Genomic DNA, 16,881 nt, shown 5'->3' on the forward strand with positions numbered 1-16,881 from the left:
GGGTCCCCAGGCCCTCTCAGAGACTTGTTCTCAAGGTCGCCAAAATTTAAAAAAAAAAAAAAAAAATCTTATGAAAAGATATTTTTTTTTCTAAACATTATAGGCTAAACAAAAAATTTTTACCATCAATACTTACTGAGATATGGAGGCGTGAAGTTGACAGAAAATGTCCAGTATATGGTAACATTGCCGACTGCCGAGACCCGGTATTACTTTATTTAGTTTATGTACTATTTTCTATTATTTTTTTTATTTTTTTTTCCAAGTAACTTTTATGGCCTGTGAGACCAATATAAGCACTATTTTGTAAGTTATTTCTTTTTCTATACTGCACAATAACTGCATAAACACTGTTGTCACTGTTTTGTTTACAGAAAATATTTACACAAACAATATGAAATGTTGTTTATTACTATTTTTCTATATTTTATATACACATAGTATAGAGTCACAGGACATGTTTCTAGAAGTTCTGCAGCCTGTGGAAGTCTTTGAAACATGGTGTCATGCACAGTGGTGTTTACACTCCTCACGCATAAAACGAGTGTCTCTGCATTGTTGTGGGCGTTTTTTTGTATGTGCACAGACCTAACACCTCTTCTGAGCCTTTTTCTTGAAAGCAGTAGCAGGCAGTTTTACTAGGAAGTGATCACCATGCTTCAGACGAGAAGGTAGATGTTGATAATTTAGTGGGCGGTCTATTGCAGTTGTTCCTTGGTACTTGAATACTATTTGTCTGATGACAGACAAACAGAATTTGCCATATGGTGGTTTGTTTCTGGTCCTCATCTTATACATATTATAAGCATTGAGCATGGAAATGTCCAGAAGAGGGAAAAAGAGTTTTATGTACCACTTATAACTCTTGCAAACACAATTAGCAAACCCAATCTGCATGTCACATTTGTCCACTGAGCGGATATTGAGGATGTAATCAATCACAGCTGCAGGTTTTAGAATGGGTTCATTGCTTTCTCTATGCTGCTTGCCAGTGTTTGTCATTTCATTAGAGTGAACTGATGAGAGTGTGACATCTCGTTTGTCATGCCACCGAAATGCCATGATGTCATTGGCAGCAAACGCCTGCAGCTCACCTCTACGAGTGCCAGCGTCAAACCTGGGCATATGTTTACGATATGCATGCACTGTGCCACACACATCTGTCATGTTCACTCGCAAAAAATCACTGAGTGAGGGGCTTGTGTACCAGTTATCAGTTTATAATATATGCTCCTTACCAAGGTATGGTTCTATCATTGTTCTAACCACATCACCAGAGATGCCCAATAACTTCCTGGTATTTTGCAATGTATTACTTCCAGTGTACACAATAATATCCAATACAAGACCACTGTAACAATCACAAAGAACAAAACAACTTTATACCAAAGCGTTTCCTCTTGCTTGGTATGTACTGCTTGAATGAGAGTCTTCCTTTGAACAGAATCAAAGACTCGTCAATTACAAGTTTCCTGAAGGGATAAAAATACATATTGAATTTCTCTTTCAGATGCACAAACACATTCCTAATCTTATATAACCTGTCGTTTCTGTCAGGCCTGGTTTTGTCTGAGAAGTGAAGCATACATAATAGTAGCACAAATCAATTCACTCCCATTATATCACTGAAGCCTGGGGTTGCAATCTTTTACACAACATTGGAGATAACAAAGTCTTCTCGACCCTGGACTTGTTACAAGGGTTTTGGCAAGTACCTCTTCACGAGGACAGCCAAGAGTTAACTGCATTCTCCACTCCCACAGGTCATTATCACTTCCTTCGAATGGCTTTTGGATTACGATCTTCTCCTATCACGTTCTCTAGACTCATGACCAATATATTTAGAGGTCTTATAGGTAAAGCACTTATGGTGTACTTAGACGACGTAATCGTCACGTCCGAAGATGTGGATACACACCTGAAAAGACTTGATATAGTACTTGGTAAGCTTGAAGAAGCCAATTTAAAGATCAAATTGTCTAAATGTCAATTTTTCAGATCAGAAATTAAGTTTCTGGGTCACGTAGTCACTCCTAGAGGGGTTACGACTGATCAAAGTAAAGTAACGGCAGTACTAAATTTTCCAACTCCCAAAACTGCTGATGCTGTAAGATCCTTTGTGGGTCTAGCAGGTTTCTACAGATCTTTCATTGCAAATTTTTCTTCAATAGCAGCTCCGCTAACTGAATTGCTTAAGAAAGATGCTCCTTTTGTTTGGACTTTCCGTCAAGAAAGAGCATTCCAAACTCTATAAGAAAAGCTAACATCTGCTCCAATTTTGAAATTCCCAGATTTTTCTAAGCCTTTCTATCTAACAACTGATGCTAGTTCAATTGGCATAGGTGCCGTACTAGCTCAGAAGACTGATGGCAAGTACAATGCAGTTGCATTTGCTAGCCGAGTCCTTACAAAGGCTGAACGTAATTACACAGTAACGGAGCAAGAAGCTTTAGCAATAGTATGGTCTTTAAAGCACTTCCGAGACATTATTTACCAGTACCCTGTTCGTGTCTTGACAGACCATGCACCACTGATACCTTTATTCCAGAACAAACAGCCTACTGGAAGGTTAGCCAGATGGACCTTGACTATCCAAGAGTTCAATCCCACTTTTGAACATTTACCTGGCAAGTCAAATGTAGTCGCAGATGCTTTATCGCAACACGTTAGTGTAGTTACTGCAGATCCTCCATTTACTGTTGATGTCAAAAATGCCCAAAGAACAGATCCCATGTGGTCTGGTGTGATTCGATTCCTGCTCCAGGAAGATCTTATTCTTACTGTGAAGCCACCAGCACCCATTAGTGACTTTGTAATGAGCCAGGAATTACTGTATTGAACAGCCGAGTTGGGTACTCCAAGTAGAAGAGTGTACCAGTTAGTAATTCCACAGTCACTAGTGAACGTAGCTCTACAGCTAGTTCACGATGCACCAGGTGTTGCACACCCTGGTATGGATCGTTCTGTGAAACAAGCCGGAATGAAATACTTTTGGTCACGTATGGCAACTGACATTTCCGAGTATGTTAAGAAATGTAGTGTTTGTATGCAACATAAAGGAAATGTCAATGGTCCTAATCCAATCCAAGTGTACCCAACCACTAGCGAACCGTGGGAAAGAGTTGCCCTTGACTTGTTAACCAATTTTAAATGTTCCCTCCAAGGCAACAAACATCTGTGTTATGATAGACCATTTCACCAGATATTGTGAGTTAGTTCCTATTGCAGATAAGACTGCTGAGACAGTAGCTAAAGCGTTTAAAGAACGCATTATCTGCAGGCATACCACCCCAAAGTCCTTAGTAACAGATAATGGAGGTGAATTCTGTAATGAGATTCTTGAAAATTTGTGTACTTTGTACAAGATCTCTAAATCCACCATTGTTCCTCACCATCCTGCCAGCAATGGGTTAGCCGAACGAACCAATAAGAAAGTACTTGATGTCCTGAGAGCCACTATCAACCCCAATAGTGAAACTTGGGGTGAAGTCATACCAGATGTTCAATGTGCCATAAATTCTGCTTACAATGCTTCCATAGGTGATACTCCACATTATGCATTGTATGGTGTAGACAAGCATTTACCCTATGAGTTGTTATATTCCACTCCGAAACCTAATTACAACCCTGATGATTTCGTAGCAACTCGTATCAGAATGGCTCAAAGTATTTTTAGGAGAATCCGTGAAACACTTCATAAATCAACAGCAGAATTTACTAGAGTAACTAATAGCCGTGCTAAGCCATCAAAAGTCAAAGTAGGTTCGAGAGTAATGCTGACAAATTTCAACAAAGCATCCGCAATGCCTAAGCTTGATCAAAAGTTTGTTGGACCTTATCGAGTTGTAGAATATATCTCTGGCAATAAGTATAAGGTTAGAGAAATTAGTACTGGTAAGTACAAAGAATCGCATTTAGATCATATGAAATTAGTATGCGATGTTGATGATATTGCTACCCAGACTAACCTGGAGTTTACCTGGAGAGAGTTCCGGAGGTCAACGCCCCCGCGACCTGGTCTGTGACCAGGCCTCCTGGTGGATCAGGGCCTGATCAACCAGGCTGTTACTGCTGGCTGCACGCAAACCAACGTACAAGCCACAGCCCGGCTGGTCAGGAACCGACTTTAGGTGCTTGTCCAGTGCCAGCTGAAAATCCTCTCGACTCTGTACCCTCTACTTAAGATACTCAGTCAGATAATCAACCTGAATGTCGTTACTCCTTGCGTACTCAACAAGTGATGAGAAATCCACAAGTATCTTTTGTAGATACTCGGTCAGATCTCCCTCAGTCAAGGCATGTGTTAGCCATTGCAGAGGAATTCGATCCTCCCAGAGATGATAACCATTCTGCATATGTAAACCTCACCCTCGCAGAATTGGGTTTAAATGTACATAGTCTGTATAACTAGATGTCCGAGATGAAGTAAATTGTCAACTGTTTGTTATTAACTGATTAGTTTTTCAGAATTTTTTTTTTTTTCGTATTCACATTCCCTCCGTATTCTGAGAATTTGACAGTAATGATCTGAGTGCACCAGATGCCTTTGCTGTTAATTTCACCTTGTATATATATATTTATTCTTCCTCAGAATCCGTAGAGTGCATGAATACAGATCGATCGATCAATTCCATCCATATTGTACAATGATTTGTTCTTATAGTTTGTAATGCATTACGTTAAAAATCATTACGTTAAAAGTGATTACGTTAACACCCATTACGTAAAATTCATTTTGTTAACATCCAGTATGATACCATCCATTAGTTCTAAGTTATATATGAATTTGTTATTGTATAGAATCAGCCCAGAACCACCTGCCTGTTCAGCCTATAAGATAGTAGTGTATGTCGAGACAACATACGTAACATGACCGAGCTGTCAGCATAGTTGCTGATCCCTGTGTTGTATAGCATATCATAGTATCATCCATGTGCTTTATATAGAAGACCCCTTAGGCCTGTGACTGTATGACGTAACGGGATGCAGCTTGAGTGTGAGGCGAGCTACCTCAGCCTCAGACGGCGTATAGACATCCAGGCTAGGACAAGGAAGAGGCTGGGCTCCATCTCCCATTACCAGAGTCTGACAATATATCGTTACCATCCAACAAGTGTGTCTACCTTCAACCCTCAATATCTCCTTTTAAGAACCCCTACGATACAATCAGGCAGTCTGTTGACCAGTATGATTTCACAATGTGCTTATACACATGTGGCATAAGCATTATTGTGGCAAAGAAAAGATACATCTCAGCCACAGTTGTCTCCTTCCACTTGTGTAGCTGTGAGCTTAGTGAAAGTATTGTGTTTGCTATGGTGTACTCGTAGTATCTGTTGCTTTCCCTGACAATAATTTCCATCAGGGGTTCGTCAAAGAATAACTCAAAGCATTCCAGTTCACTGGTATTGTTCCTCAGTGTGCAAGATGGCCGTATTCCACTTTGGCTTTCATCACACTGGTGGGGATTTGGAACAAAACTGACAGCTTCCTGCCAATCCCAGGTGCAGTCTACTGGTGGGTACTGGACATTGACAGGTGGTTGTGGTTGTGGAAGCTGGTGTGGTGGATGGGTGGAGGATGGTGGCTTTTGTTGTAGATCAGCTGAGGCAGCGGCGTGGGTGGCAGCATGGCCCACTGCTGGTGCCTCACGGCCGGCACCACCACCATGCACATTTTCCATCCCAATTGCAACACTATCATCTTCATTTTCACTGTCTGTTCCTGTTGTACAGCCACGAGATGTACTCCTTCCCCTTGGAATAGCATATGGCACACTACCAGAGCGCATATATTGTCGTATATACTGACACTTCACTGGAGAATATTCCACTTCACTATCACTACTGGAACTGTTTTCAAGAGCTTGTAGTTCATATTCACTATCACTATCACCACCAATGCTCACATCTGAGTCCAAAATTTGGGAAAATAGGAGTTTCCTCTTTGATTCTGGTACAACTGAACGTGATCAAGACGGCCCAGCAGCAGAGGTGGAAGGCTGAGGGTCGTCCGGGTTTTCCTCACTATTACCAATATTATGGTCATTAGTTTCAGTGACAACCTCGCCAAAACCTTGAAACTCATCTTCACTGGCACTTCCATCTGTATTAGAACTGTCACTGGAGAACAAAAGTGTCCCAATTCGCTGAGGAGTGAGGAGCTTCTTACCGCGAGGCATGGTGAACAAAGTCTACTAAAATGGCGTTCCCACAATGTGCCACTGGGTCCCAGATTTTTTTTCTACCGCACACACTGACCACACACACCCATTCTCTCACATCTAGGCCTACCAGCCTTTTCCCGTGAGATTTGAAGGCACTAGAATTTATGTGTACTAGTACGTCAAAAACCTTGACACGTAAGCCGTACTAGTATGGCCGAAACCCTGAAAGGGTTAAGAGGGGCTACAAGATCTGAAATTTTTTTACAGAATCTTCTGTAAAACTCTATCATGCCTAGGAAACATTGAAGAGATTTCCTATCATGGGGAACTGGATAATCTTTAATGGAAAGAACTTTAGCAAGTTTAGGGGCAACTTTGCCACTACCTACTTCATGGCCCAGAAAAGTAACAGTAGCTTGGTCAAAGGATGACTCAGACAAGTTAACAGTTAAATGGGAACTCTGGAAGGTCTCAAAGAGAGCCTTAAGCCTAAACGGGTGTTGATCCCAAGTATCAGACACTACCACTATGTCATCTAGGTAAGCTGCCGTGCCTTCAAGTCCTTTAATAGCCTGATGGATAAGTTCCTGGAATGAAGAGGGAGAATTTTTCATTCTGAAAGGGGTTACTGTATATTAAGAACATAAGACAGAAGGAACACTGCAACAGGCCTGCTGGCCTATGCGAGGCAGCTCCAATTTTCGTACCAGCTTAAGCCAATGCCTTGACCTATTGAGGTCAGACATGTCACTTAAGGGAGGAGCAGTGCATCCAACCTAGTAGCACAAGCCAATCAGGTCCAACTCACACCCACTCATGTATTTATCCACTCATTTTTAAAACTACACAACATCTTAGCGTCTATGACGGTACTCAGGAGAGTTTGTTCCTTCCACTCATCCACAACTCTATTACCAAACCAGTGTTTTCCTATATCCTTCCTGAATTTGAATTTTTCCAATTTAAAGCCATTGCTGCGAGTCCTGTCTATGTTAGATATTTTTAGCATCCTATTTACGTCCCCTTTATTAATTCCTGTTTTCCATTTATACACCTCAATCATATTCCCCCTAATTCTATGCCTTTCTAGAGAGTGCAGGTTCAGGGCCCACAGTCTATCCTCATAGGGAAGATTTCTGATACACGGGATCAACTTTGTCATCCTCCTTTGTACGTTTTCCAGTGCATTTATATCTACTCTGTAATATGGTGACCAAAACTGCGTAGCATAATCTAAATGAGGCCTAACCAAAGATATATAGAGTTGAAGAACAACCTGAAGACTCCTATTATTTATACTTCTTGCTATGAAGCCAAGGATTCTGTTAGCTTTATTGCGAACACTAATGCACTGTTGTCTTGGTTTTAGATTACTACTAACCAGAACTCCTAAATCCTTTTCCCAATCCGTAATATTAAGATCTACATTATTTAGCTTATATGTATGTGGCATGGTTATTTTCCTGTCCGACATTTAGAACAGTGCATTTGTCTATATTGAACTGCATCTGCCACTTCTCTGACAACTGCATCAGTCTATTCAAATCATCCTGGAGTGCTCTAAAGTCCTCATTAGAATGAATTGAACAGCCTATTTTGGTGTCATCAGCAAATTTGCTTATGTCGCTATTTATTCCCTCATCTATGTCGTTTATGTAGATTGTGAACAACAAGGGGCCCAACACTGACCCGTGGAACACCACTTGTGACATGCCCCCATTCCGATTTCTCCCCATTTATGCAAACTCTCTGCTGCCTATTCGGTAACCATGCCTCAACCCAGGAAAAAATTTCTCCTATTCTGTGTGCCTTAAGTTTCCTCAATAGCCTCTGATGTGGAACTCTATCGAAAGCCATACTGAAGCCCATATACACAATATCATATTCAATATCATGATCTGCCTCCTCAAATACCTTAGTGAAGAAAGTTAGTAAATTTTTAAGACAGGAACACCCCTTTGTAAAACCATGCTGAGATTCATTAATCAATTTATGCCTTTCGAGATGGCTACGAATTGCTTCAGCAATTACTGATTCCGTAAATTTTCCCACTATGGAGCTAAGGCTTATTGGTATATAGTTCGAAGCTAAGGACTTGTCATCTGCCTTGTGTACAGTGGTCCCCCGCTTTTCGTAGTTCCCGGCAATCGTAAATTTCGCCAATCATAGGGGTATTTTCGTATAAACATGGACTCGCTTTTCATAGGTTGACTCGCGAGTCGTAGTTCGTCCGGGATGCGTACCCACGGCGTGAGCCGGGGCGGCAGCCAGTCTGGCATTGTTTACCAGTGAGCGAAGGTCCCCTCACGTGCTCCAGCGAAATATTTCATAATATTCCATTTATTTTAGTGCTTGCAAGTACTAAATAAGCTACCATGGCTCCAAAGAAAGCTCCTAGTGCCAAGCCTGTGGTAAAGAAGGTGAGAAATATGATTGAATTTAAGAAAACCATCATTGAACAATATGAAAGTGGTACAAGTGTGGCCGAACTGTCCAGGATGTATAAGAAACCCTACACAACCTTATGTTCCATAGTGGCCAAGAAAAAGGAAATAAAGGACGCTGTTGTTGCAAAGGGAGTAACTATGCTGACAAAAATGAGATCACCAGTACTGGAAGAGGTTGAGAAGTTATTATTGGTGTGGATAAATGAGAAACAATTAGCAGGAGATACTCTTATGACTTCGATTATTTGTGAAAAGGCTAGGCAGTTGCATGAAGATTTGGTAAAGAAATTGCCTGCAAATAGTGGTGATGTGAGTGAATTTAAGGCCAGCAAAGGCTGGTTTGAGAGATTTAAGAACCGTACTGGCATACACAGTGTGGTAAGGCATGGTGAGGCTGCCAGTTCGGACCACAAGGCGGCTGAAAAATATGTGCATGAATTCCAGGAGTACATAGAGGCTGAAGGACTGAAACCTGAACAAGTGTTCAATTGTGACGAAACAGGCCTCTTTTGGAAGAAAATGCCAAAGAGGACCTTCATTACACAAGAGGAAAAGGCAATGCCAGGACACAAGCCTATGAAAGACAGGCTGACGCTAATGTTCTGTGCTAATGCTAGTGGGGATTTCAAAGTGAAGCCATTACTAGTGTACCATTCTGAAAATCCCAGAGTGCTCAGGAAAAACAATGTTATAAAGAGTAAATTGTGTGTGTTTTGGAAATCTAATAGTAAGGCATGGGTCATGAGGGAAATTTTCGTCGAGTGGTTCAATGAAGTGTTTGGCCCTAGTGTGAAAAAGTGTGGATGTGTGGAAAAGAAATTGGATCTCAAGTGCCTGCTAGTAATGGACAATGCACCTGCTCATCCTCCAAACTTGGATGACCTAATTTTCGAGGAGTTTGGGTTCATCACAGTAAAGTTCTTGCCCCTGAATACCACTCCTCTCCTCCAACCCATGGACCAGCAGGTTATTGCAAACTTTAAAAAAACTACACAAAAGCAATGTTTCACAGGTGCTTGACTGTGACCACAGACACTCACTTGACCCTAAGGGAATTTTGGAGAGAACACTTCAGCATCCTCCATTGCATAACCCTTATAGGTATGGCTTGGGAGGGAGTGACTACCAGGACTTTGAACTCTGCCTGGAGAAAATTGTGTCCAGATTGTGTCGACAAGAGGGATTTTGAAGGATTTGGGACTTACCCTAATGAGCCTATGTCTGTTGCAAAATCAATTGTGGCACTGGGGAGTTCCATGTTGTTGGATGTGAGTTTGGAGGATGTGGAAGAATTGGTGGAAGACCACAATGAAGAGCTCACCACTGAGGAGCTGCAAGAGCTTCAGCAGGAAGAGCAACACATCGCAGCTCAGAATCTTGCTGCAGAGGAGGAGGAAGAGAGATGGAAGAAGGTGCCTTCTTCAGAAATTAAAGAGATTTTTACTATGTGGGGTAAGATGGAAAGCTTTATGGAGAAACATCACCCTAACAAGGTTGTTGCAAGCCAGGTTGGCAACATGTACAGTGACAAAGTCTTGGGCCATTTTAGGGAAGTGTTAAAGAGACGCCAGAAACAGAGCTCTCTCCACAGTTATTTTGCGAGACAGGACTCCAGTGACTCTCAAGGTGGTCCTAGTGGCATTAAGAAACAGAGAAGAGAAGCAACCCCAGAAAAGCAAATGGTACCTGAGGTGTTGATGGAAGGGGATTCCCCTTCCAAACTATAAACAATCCACTCTCTCCTCCTCCTCCAGTCTCCCATACACTAAGAAGAATCTCCAATAAAGGTAAGTGTTATGCTGTTAATGTTTCATTCATCATTTCCCATTGTATTGTTTATGTACTACATGTATATTTCATGTAAAAATTTTTTTTGTTTTAATACTTCTGGGTGTCAGGAACGGATTAATTGTATTTACATTATTTCTTATGGGGAAAATTGATTCGTAAATCGTAAATTTCGTTTAAAGTAACGGCTCCAGGAATGGATTAATTACGAAAAACGAGGGACCACTGTATATTAAACTTGTTATTTGAATTTTAGATAGCCCAATCATTAAAGGGCTAGGGTCCTTGAGGGGGACAGAGTTTGGAAGCTTGACATTAACTTCAAAAATAGAGTGCAAAGAGTCAAAGTCATCCTCAGAGGCAGAGGATGTATTAAAAGTCTTAACTTGATTAATGTGGTAAGTTTTAGTTTTTGAGGTCTTATCAAGGAGAGACACCACATAATTTACATCAGATAATTTACTTACAATTTGCATAGGTCCCGTATATCTAGCTTTCAAGGTGTGGCCAGGTATAGGTTCCTGTACCAACACCTTGTCTCCTGGATGGAAGGAGCAGAATTGTACATTTCTGTCATACTTCTGTTTCATCTTGTTTTGAGCTGCCCTTCAGTTAGCCTTGGCTAACTGACATGCCACCTGCAACCTTGAAGACAGGTTGTAGTGTGTTGAGCTAACGTCTTCTCCCATCCATCCTTCTTTGGGCACCCGAAGAGGACTTCGTACATTGTGCCCAAAGATCAGCTCAGACTATACCCGGTAGACTCGTGCACAGTTTCCCTTGTTAAAAACAGCAACAAAGGTAGTGAGTCATCCCAGTCCGTAGGAAAATGCATACAAAAAGTTCTCATCATGGGTTTTAACGTCTGATGGAATCTTTCCAAGGCGCCTTGGGACTGAGGATGATAGGCAGTGGATAAGTTGTGGATTATCCCTAACCTAGTTATGCTTCCCTAAATGCTTTGTCAGTGAAGATAGTACCTTGATCACTTTGAATAGATTTAGGAATGCCAAAACAAGAGATAAATTTGGTTAAGGCCTTGAGAATGGCTTTAGTATTAGTACTGCGCACGGGATTGCTTCCGAGTATCTAGTTACTCTATCCATAATGGTAAATAAGTACTGATTTCCAGACTTGCACTTAGGTAGTGGACCCACAGAATCTATAATTAGTTCTGCAAAAGGTTCTCCATCAGCATGTATAAGCTGAAGAGGTGCAGGTTTAATGGAATGTCCAGGTTTTCCTTCCTGCTGACATTCTTGGCAACAGCGGATATGATTCTTCACATCCTGCCTTAATTTTGGCCAACAGAATTCTTTTGTGATTCTATATAATGTTTTAGTAATTCCTAGGTAATCTAATAAAGTATTATGAGCTATATTCAATATTTGAGGTCTAAACTTTGTTGGAACCACTAACCTATCTGACTGTTGCCTACCCTCTACCTCCTTACCAGTCTCAGTGCAGATCAAATAGTCATTTTTAAGTTTATATTTGACAGGATGATCCGAAAAGGATTTACCCATGGCTGCCTGAAGAGCAAAATTCAATGAAGGGTCCTTTCGTCGTTCCTCTCGGAAGGACAGTCCCTCAGGCATGGAAACAGAGATATCTGGCAATCCTGCAACCCTGGAATAGGAAGGCTTGATCTGGGTCTGTTCACTAAATTTACGAGGCTCTGGGCACTTTTCCTCGTAAAACAAACTGGCTATTCCGAGATCAGAGTCATCCAAGGATAGGTCAGCATTCTCGCCAGACAACCTTTGGGATGTTGCTTGAGTTATGGCCAACACCGGAGAAGAATTAATCATTATGGGTTCAGGACACACACTAGAAGTGGTAATGTTATTACCCAGTAATAACATGGCATCTTTCATAGGAAATCCTCCAGATACACCTACAGTCAAATATCCAGTGTAATATTTGCACTGTATATAGATTCTTTGCAAGGGGACAGAAAAGATCGCTCCTCTGAAGGCTTCAAGCAAAACAGAGGATTGTAATGAAGTGTGTTCAGAAAGAGGAAGTACTCCCTCTCTTAAAAGCGAGCAATATGCTCCAGTATTCCTAAAGGTTCTGACTTCAGTTTTCTTTGAGTCTTCCTGAAGGGAAATACAACTCTTACAATAATAAGGGGCCATCCCTTTCTCTACTTCTTTCAGGGTCATCATGTTACTAGGGACATTATAGATTTTCCCTAATGGTTGGGGTTCATTAGGGCAGCTTGGGCAGATATGACCTACTTAGTTGCACAGATAACAGACAACAGGCTTGACCCTAGCTCCCTGCTGACGTTGTAACTGGTGTCGCTCTGGATACTGTTGTCGAGTTACACCATGTTGAGTGGTTTGTCGCTCACCAGGTTGACCATAAGTTGAGTAGCGTGGCTCACCAGGTGACTTAGTTGGCTGACGTAGACGTTCTCCTTCCGGCTGGCACTTCATCCTCCAATGTTGACGATCTCTGAGTCATGCCAGGCTGTTGAAAAGAGAGATGGGACCACTCGGACAAGAAGCAGTTGGTTTCAAAGGTATCAGCCAACCTGGCTGCCTCCAATGCAGTGGTTAAGACATGATCCTGCAGAAAGACTCTAACCTCTGGTCCCACAGACTCCAGCAGGTTATCTACTAAGATGAGCTGCACTAGATCATCAAAAGGTAAAAGCTTTGGTCTGCTGTCTCACAAAATCCACCAGGGATTGACCGAGCTGTCGTCTGCCTAACTTGAATAACTTCCTATACTTAGCAGGAATGCATTGATATGCTCCAAGAACTGTGGTCTTCACCACTTTGTAATTGCAAAAATCAGTGTCATATAACACTGATGTAAATTCCTGTGCCTTACCAAGAAAAGCTGTATGCACCAAAGACGCCCAATGCTGTTCTGGCCACCTCAAGGCTCAAGCCTGATTTTTGCGTTTTGAAAAATTGTTCAGGTTCTGCCTCATTGAAGCAGGGAACCAACTGTACTGTTTTTTGTAAACTAAAGTCATTTACAACTTGAGAAAACTGCCTTCTTTTTCTCTATCAAATCCTTCCCTGGCATATCATCGCTGTTCCCTAGTCTGTTCGAGATTGATTTTCACCAACTCGAGTGCCAACAGAGCAGATTCACCTTCAGACAACCCTGTTGCACGAGACTGACGATTTTTCTCAGTTGATGCATCATTTTCCTATGAGAACATCAGGGTTTTATTCCTGGCTCCTGCAGAGGGAGGAGTTTTATGTGCCATCTCCTCTTCTCAAAGTTTGATACTTACAAGAGTACGAAGCTGTGCAGCTGTGAGTGTGCGTTCGTAATCAACGCCAATGGAACGAGCAATTTGCCAACAACGCTGTAGAGAAAATTTAGACAAGTTTAATAAAGTGCATTCAGACGCTAGACGTCTGACTCGTCTAGGCGGCATACCCCAACATAACACACTATTTGCAATACACGCTTAGCTATGCACAGTACAACTGCAGAATACTCGTACCCCAATGTAACACGTTGTTTGCAATACATGCTCAGCTATGCACAGTACAACTGCAGAATACTCACACATACTATAGCAAGGCTGATACGCGATAGCAAAGCCGACTGCAAAATATTCACACAACACCAAGACTGACCATAGTAAAGCGAGCACAATGAACAAGCCAATAGCAAGCTGTCAACGATCATATAATAGCAGGCTGACCATAAAATGCAAGGCTGACACGCAAAATTTCATAAAGCGTTGGCAACGCTAACACAACACCAGACAGCAAGCTATACCATGTTCCTGCTTCAGCTTCACCCTAGGCTCAACTCCTGCTCTAAGTCCAGCTCCAGCTCCAGATCCCAGACAGGCCCCCATATTACAACCCAGGGACAATAAGGCCTGTTATCCTGGGTGTAAAGGGGAGCAAGGAGCAGAACAAACACAGCTGAATGACTTTGAAATATATTTTCCTTCACCAAGAGCAATGTGGATATTTACATATATGTACACTATATACAGTTGGAAATGTATGTATACAACACGGTTTGGGCAAGGCCAAGACACAGCCTGGAGACAGAATGGACAACCATGCTTAACCAGCTCTAGTATGGAAATGACAAGGATAGACAGGTGGGTAGCACCCACAACACCTCTACGATTGCCAGTCCCACCTTCTCATTGGCTGAACCTGGGTACTGATCGAACGATGGGGCCCCATTGTTCAACCTTAGTACTGGTTCGCTGGTTGGGGAGATGGCCTTTCAATGAGGGTGTGTACATGCGCCGAAGAAAGGTTACGCACTCTTTGCATGCCACAACTTCCCAATTAAAACACTATGCTTAATTTGGAAAACTGAAAATCACCTTAGTTACCTGTCTAGCTTACTATTTTAACTGAGTTAAAAACTGGTATTCATGGTTGCCTAAAGAATTTGCGTATATAGTAATATTTAAAGCCTCTACTGAGGAACGAACTGAAATATTTTGCCTTATCCAAGTACTGTATGACCCATACAGGTGCAGTGCTTCTTGTGAATATAGTTATAATAAATATAAAGTATTATTCAGTTACATAGTATACAAACTGTACTTTACATTTAATAAAGTATTAGGCATGAAGCCACTAGCATGCTTGAGCATTTTGGGCAGCTTAATCCTAATAACAATAATAATTTTATTTTAGCATGATACATGTTTGTACAAAGAAGTACTATAACAATTTGGTGTACATCCCAAAAGTCCCTTTATTTGCAGAGTATTTTGGGCAAACTTAAGACTAACTTAAAATTAATAAGGCAGTAACAGTGCAGTAATTGTACATATAGTCATTAGGTGGGTTACAATGAATACAAGAGAATTTAATATTTTATTATATCATGCTATATGGCTTTAATAAGTTGGGTAGAGAAGAATTACAGTTTTGCTTACAGACTACTTAAAGCTAGACATAGGTTATGGATTGGTAAATTTTAATTATTCATTATTACAAAAGAGAGGGAGCCAAAAATTTTTATTAGTAAGATTTATAGCAGTGAGGCAGTAAAAAACAAATAATGGTATTACAATTAGTACATAGAACTTTGAATCTGTCTACATTAAACTGCATGTCACTTCTCTGACCACTGCATCACTCTTCAGTTCTTCCTGCAGCACTCGAATGTCCTCATCAGAATTAACTCGCCTATTTTGATGCCATCAGCAAACTTGCTTATGACCCTATTTATTCAATCATCCATGTTGTTTATGCAAATTGCAAACAACAAAGGGCTCAACACTGACCCCTGTGGAACACCGCTTGTGATGCATCCCCATTCTAATCTGTTCCTGTTTATGCAAACTCTGTTGCCTGTCAACCATGCCTCTATCCAGGAAAAAATTTCTCCTATTCTATGAGCCTCTGCTTTCCTCAATAACCTCTGATGTGGAACACTAACAAAAGCCTTATTAAAGTCCAAATACACAATATCATATTCTTACCACATGATATATCTCCTCAAATACCTTAGTGAAAAAAGTTAGTAAATTCGTAAGGTAAAACCATGCTGAGAATCATTAATCAATCTGTCTTTCAAGGTGGCTTTCAATAGCCTCGGAAATTGCTGATTCCATCAATTTTTCCTCAATGGAGGTTAAGCTTATTGGTCTATGGTTCAAAGCTAAGGACCTGTCTCCTGCTTTGTAGATAGGCATCACGGTTGTCATTTTTCACTTATCTGGCACTATGCCGGCTAATAGAGATATGTTGAAAAGGTTAGCCAAAGGTTTGGCAAGTTCCTCCTCATATTCCTTTAAAACCCTTGCCAACAGTTCATCAAAGCTCTATTTGTCTGAGACCCATGTCACTGGAGAGAGAGACCTGGAGTGTACCTGGAAAGAGTTCCGGGGGTCAATGCCCCCATGGCCTGGTCTGTGACCAAGCCTCACGGTGGATCAGGGCCTGATCAACCAGGCTGTTACAGATGGCTGCACACAATCCAACGTACGAACCACAGCCCAGCTGGTCAGGTACCAACTTTAGGTGCTTGTCCAGTGCCTGCTTGAAGACAGCCAGGGGTCTATTGGTAATATCCCTTACGAATGCTGGGAGGCAGTTGAATAGTCTTGGGCCCCTGACACTTATTGGTAGTGACATCCCTGCTTTTCATTGGGGGGATGTTGCATCGTCTGCAGAGTCTTTTGCTTTCGTAAGGAGTGATTTTCGTGTGCAAGTTTGGTACTAGTCCCTCTAGGATTTTCCAGGTGTATATGATCATATATCTCTCCTGCCTGCATTCCAGGGAGTACAGGTTCAGGAACTTCAAGCGCTCCCAGTAATTGAGGTGTTTTATCTCAGTTATGCGTGCCATGAAGATTCTATGTACATTTTCTAAGTCAGCAATTTCACCTGCCTTGAAAGGTGCTGTTAGTGTGCAGCAATATTCCAGCCTAGATAGAACAAGCGACCTGAAGTGTGTCATCATGGGCTTGGCATCCCTAGTTTTGAAGGTTCTCATTATCCATTCTGTCATTTTTCTAGC

General features: G+C 41.5%; 1 protein-coding gene across 6 annotated transcripts in view; it reads right to left on the bottom strand.

The window, feature by feature from the left end:
• Window positions 1-16,881, bottom strand: part of LOC128690052 (uroporphyrinogen-III synthase) — a 39,641-nt gene that overhangs the window by 18,369 nt on the left and 4,391 nt on the right. Inside the window, exon 1 of one of the 6 annotated variants that reach the window (XM_070088532.1) lies at window positions 13,661-13,683. The exons of 4 other annotated variants lie outside the window; for them this stretch is intronic. The gene's annotated coding sequence lies outside the window, so the exon portion shown is untranslated. Of the gene's footprint in view, window positions 1-12,793; window positions 12,817-13,660; window positions 13,684-16,881 lie in introns of those variants that run through there. One more of the 6 variants, XM_053778603.2, reaches the window with a different exon arrangement.

The sequence above is a fragment of the Cherax quadricarinatus genome, chromosome 25 (genome assembly GCF_038502225.1).
Source record: "Cherax quadricarinatus isolate ZL_2023a chromosome 25, ASM3850222v1, whole genome shotgun sequence".
Classification (NCBI taxonomy): Eukaryota; Metazoa; Arthropoda; class Malacostraca; order Decapoda; family Parastacidae; genus Cherax; species Cherax quadricarinatus.